The following is a 5933-nucleotide window of genomic DNA, read 5'->3' on the forward strand; positions in this document are numbered from 1 at the left end:
AGCTTACGGTTTTCTAGATTTGTTTTAAATAGTTATATAAAGGCTAAATAATACATGTGATCTTTTAACTTAATTTCAGTTAACGTTTTAGTGAAAGATAGATATATTGTACACCACTTTTATTCCTCGTGTTAACCATAAAATAGTAACTTTGTATACATAAATTAATCAAAAACACATATAGAGATAAACCACCATCTGTCATAACACCATTGAAACCAATTAAACCAATCAAGAAAGCAATTGCTTGTGAAAGAATTGCTTAATTAAACCACCCTCTATCGGGCAATCAAGCATCTACTCAATTAAACTAATCAAGCAATTGCTCAATTAATCATACAATTAGACATAAACTATAAATTGTATAAAACAACTTGTGAAAGAAAGTGAAAAGAGAACCATCCGACTATTTTTACTAAAACTGAAACAATTTTAAGATCATCCTTTGACTTCAAAAAAATTGGATGTCATAAGGTTACTTAAAGATAATTTTCCTCTGTCAATTGCAGCATATATTAGGTATCTGGCCCATTCTAGCACAAGGCCAAATAAACAATAATGAAAGATATTCAAAGACAAAATCAACTCTGAATCAATTACATAGCCCTAACTAACTGAGTAACAAAAATCAACAATTATGAATAGATAAACAAGTTTTTAATTCATAACTCAGTCAAATAAACAATTATGAATCACTATATGAATAGCTCTAATTATGTAGCCCTAACTAACTTGGCCAAATAAACAATTATGAACCGCTAAACAAGTTTTTAATTCATAAGTTTTTGAAATAAAAAATTGGAAGAGGAAAAACATGGTTTACCGGTTGAAAGTCAGAAGAATAGGCGACGATAATGGATGAAGGATTTACCGGTTGACAAATCTATGTAAGAGATCATATTAACGATAAAGAAAACAAAGGAAATGTGAGAAGCTTTTAGAAAAATTGTGATACAATGATATGAGTCAAGAACTTTCCATTGAGAGAAAAACTAAGAATATGTATTACTAACAGTTGATTCAACTATTGAGACGAACTCTTTCTTACTAGGCTTATATACAAATAAAAATAGAGTTTGAAAGCTAACATAATGTAATTGAATATGTAAACTAAATATCCATTCGGAGTAGAGTCGATCTAACACATATAAAGATATAAAATGAATATTTTAATATGTAGTATAAAACAAATTTTCTAAATTTTAACATGACATTACTAAATTAATATGATTGATGTCATGTAATATTTCCTTTTCAATTGATTTATTATTGTTGAGATAATGTTAAATTTATAAAAGATTGATATGTTTTAATTTTAAAAATATTAAAATCTGAAACTTTTTATTAAGTAAATTTTGTTAGGATAAAGTAAAAATATAATTTTTCATTGAGACCTAAAACGGTTGTTTTAGATACCTTACCCTCAGGCCGACTTTGGTTCGGAGTAGTTGTGAATTTCTTAATTTTAGATTCGAAAGTAAATTTTACATTAAAAACTTGTTCAGATCAAATGGCGATTTTCTTTAAAACTCAACAAAAAAAAGTATTATAATTCTATTTTTTATTTTGAAATTAACATGTTATCATTAGTAGACATAAATAAAACTATAACATCGACCACCACCTTTAACCACCATATACGACCACATTCATTACCTCCGACCACCTCCAACCACTGTCGTTGTCACCGACCACAATCCATCACCACCACCACTCACCTCTTAGCCACTTGCAAGTTGCAAACGCTATCTCTCATCATCGACCCACCCACCACCAACCACCTCCATTGTCACCAACCACCTTTGGCCACTACCTCCAACTATTAACTATCTCTTTTGACTGATGCAGCTGCCTTGGACAATTGATCACTATTATAATAGTTATATTTTACAACTACTGATTTCAACAACTATTATTAAAATTGTTATAATTTTATAATATTTACATTATGTTAAAAATAATTAATTTTTTTTTTACAAATTTAAGTATCAATGTTTTTTTTTATATCTATCGAATTTATAATGAGACAATTTAAAAAGAGTGATTAATTTTAAATAAAATTAAAATTAAAACTCAACTCATAATTGAAATTCAAATCTTAAAAATGGAAACAAAAACTAATTTATTCAAAATTTCAAAACAAAAAACCAAATTATATTCCAACTTGAAAATTTTAACAAAAATACAACCTTTACTTTTTTTTTTAAATAAAAAAACTCAAACTTTGTAGTTTTTCAGAAGACAAATGTAATGGAACAAAATGTTTAAATTTTTGCTTACATTTTTTATTGAAAAACTTGAAAAAAGTTTTTAGAGTTATAAATTTTAAAAATATAACTATGTTCTGAAAAATTTTAAATTTTTAAAACATAAAATTTGAATTTTATAAAAAAAAACGTTTTCAGTTGAGTTTAGTGAAGTAGAAAAGAAAAAAATGTAAAAAAAAAAAAAAAGAAGAAGATAAAATAAATAATTTATGTAAAATATGAGATAAGAAGTGTAGATGTAGACTATACAGTAAAATATTCCATCAACTGAGGGCCATTAAAATTAAGAATTTAACGCGGGCTATATCTGCGTGCTGATGCTTGCATCATTTGTTAGAAAATTTTACTTTACACCCTACATATTATTTTCAATTTTTTCAATCTCACTAAATTAAATTTGGATTTTTAAAAATTTACAAAATTTTTTTCATAACCAAGATATATTTTAGAAAATTTAAAATTTGTATATTTAAATTCTTTTTTAATATTTTCTGAAATATATTTATGTTTAGAAAAACTTTTTTTAAATATTCTAGAACATAAATGTATTTTGAAAAATGTTTTCAAAAATACAATTGTATTTTTGAAAATTTATAATTTACATTTTGAAAAGCTTTTTAAGTTTTTTAAAAAACAATTGTTTCTAAAAAATTTAAACTTTATGATTTGAAAAACTTTTTTTAAGTTTTCCACAATATAAATCTGTATAAAAAAATCATAAAATTTTAAGGCAGAAGATGATTACCAAAATTTCAAAACCCAACAAAGAACAGGTACATGGGCCAATTTTTTATGGGGAGTTAGTGGGGGCAAGAAAATAATATATATAATATATTTATAAAAAGAAAATTATTTTAAATATTTAAAAAATAAAACTTTATGACACTAAAACACCCCAAAATAGTTTATCATATGTAAGACAATTTTTCCTATTAAGATATGACTTTTTTTTGCAGTTTTGTAAGTGTTTAATATTAAAGACTTTATAAAGTTTGAAAGATATATGATACAAATTGATGCCAATTTATATAAATAGAAATTATTACCAATTAAAAGGATATATGATAATGATTAATACTATTCTCTTATAATTTATCTACATTTATTTTCTTAAAAAATATATTATTGAGGTGGTAAGAACTATTTTTTATTTAAAATTTACATGTGAATTTATTGGGACAAGAGTCCCAATACTAATATGCATAAATTCGTCCTTGATGGGGAAGCAAATCTCGAGTATCACTTTGTTGTCATACCTAGTGTGAGGATTTAAAGGTGTCAAACCAAGATACCTAACTCGCATCGGCTTGTCTAATTGAGTAGTGGATTTTTCTCGGATCAAATCAAAATTGGTCAATAAATCCGACTATATGATTTTCGGACTAGTCCAATTTATTTTTTTTATAATTAAAAATTAAAAATAAATGGAACTTAAACATATGTTTTGATTCCATTAAGTTTTAATTCCTTTTTTTTTTCCCCGTATTTTTCAGACACTGTTTTCTCTTTATGCTTCAAGTAACTAAAAGGTAGAGAACCTCGAGTAAGACCAACAGCCTGAGTTATATGGTCCAGAAAAACTTTTGTCCTTGCAGTCCATATTCCACTATGTTTTCACATGTTGTTGGCTTGTAGCACGTTCAATTCCAAGCCCAAATAAACTAAAACACTTGTTTAGGGCACAAATAAAAATAATTATAATTTATTCTAGAAAAATTTACCTAATACTCAACATTTATACTTGTACCCCACATTTGCACGTATACCCTCCACAAATTTTTAAAATATCAAATATACCTTTGATTTTTTTTTATATACTATTTTACCAATTCAAATTCATTTTTTTTTATCAATTAAAGAATTTCGGACCAAACAAAAAAAAAATTCTGGTTGTTAAAAGTTTTCCAGAAGTTGTCGAAAAATAATGTAAAAGATTTTCATTACGCTACAGAAAGGTTTACCGGAATACTTTTTTAACTTGAAAGAAGTTTTCCGGTATAGTAAACGTTTACCGAAAAACTTCTTCACAACAGGAATATTTTTGAAATTTTTTTCTCTTAAGTTATTCAGTACACACCAATTTTATTTTCCAATTTATTTTATTTTATTTATTTTTATAAATTTTAACATATATGGATAAACCACTTCTATTATGTAATAAAACATGTGTCGGTACCACCAACATTTTCAAAACATATTAGGTATGAATAACTATAATTATTATTAATATAGTAAAAATCTATCATTGTGATTAATTATTATAATTTATTTTATATTTTATTTCAGATATTTGATACACGGGAAGCTGTTGTGAATTGGGCTAGAGAAATCGGTATAAAAAATAAAGTGATTGTTTGATCACAAGATCAAAGAAAGAGACATGAGAGAGAGAGAGAGAGAGAGAGATAGAGAGAGAGAGAGAGAGAGTGAGGAGAAATAAATTAATATTATGTTGTGACAAAGGAGTAAAATACAAGTGTGTTGATATTTTAACTCGAAGTTCAACCAAAAAAAAAGTGTGGTTGTCCTTTTAAGTTTAGATCAAAACTATTAAAAGATAGTTCAAGATGAAAAATTAAAGTAATTTGTGGAGTTCACTACTATGAATTACCTGATACTTGGGACATGCATTTGTTGGACGTTAAGATGAAGAAGAGAAAAAACATATTCATTACTTAACAAAATATAATGTTGCACTGAGGCACATATTACACTCATTGTAACACCAAGATAAGAACAATGTTACTAAGATCTCACAAATATATACACAGAGAAGTATGATTCGATTGCACGTGAGAGATCATAAGACAGAGATGCAACATTTATTCAAGTTAATTGAAGATACACAATATGTGTGTTGGAATAAAAAATGGGAAGACTCAAATGTTATGAGAGATATTTTTTGGGCCCATCCATATTCAGTAAAGTTTTTGAATTTGTTTCATATTCTGTTGATTATGGACAACACCTACAAAACAAATAAATACATAGTGTCATTACTTGAAATTATTGGTATGACATTTGTAGTTGCATTTGCTTATTTGGAATGTGAGCGGGAAGAAAACTATTGTTGAGCATTAGAGAAACTAAGAGAACTGTTTGATATACAAAACAAATTTCCTCATTTATTAGTGACATACATAGATCTTGCTTTAATGAAAGCACTTGGTATTGTAATTTCACATGCTGTTAATTTATTGGAACAAAATGCAAACAATATGTCTTAAAGGACATACAAGAGTTAGTATTGAATATGTGGAAAGACATTATGTATTGCAGCAATGAAAAAGAGTATATCATGTGCTTGGACATGTTTGAGCAATCATGTGTCGATAAAACAATGTTTGTTGATTATGTGAAAGAAACTTGGCTGACTCCTCATAAGCAAAGGTTTGTTGAATCATGGACAAATCAAGTGATGCATTTGGATAACACAACGACTAACAGGTATGTCATGTCACTCTAAAACTTCGATTTGATAATTTTACTATATATTGTTGGATTGCTTCACGGTGACAATTTAAATATAATGACAAGGTTGAGTCAATTCATTGGAAACTAAAGTTAATGTTGGAACATAACGTGAGTGACATTGGAAACTGAAGCCGAATGAATATAATGTATATTGAGACTCTTCTTAATTTGAGCATGTTAATGCAACATTTT

The sequence above is a fragment of the Cicer arietinum genome, chromosome 7 (genome assembly GCF_000331145.2).
Source record: "Cicer arietinum cultivar CDC Frontier isolate Library 1 chromosome 7, Cicar.CDCFrontier_v2.0, whole genome shotgun sequence".
NCBI lineage: Eukaryota > Viridiplantae > Streptophyta > Magnoliopsida > Fabales > Fabaceae > Cicer > Cicer arietinum.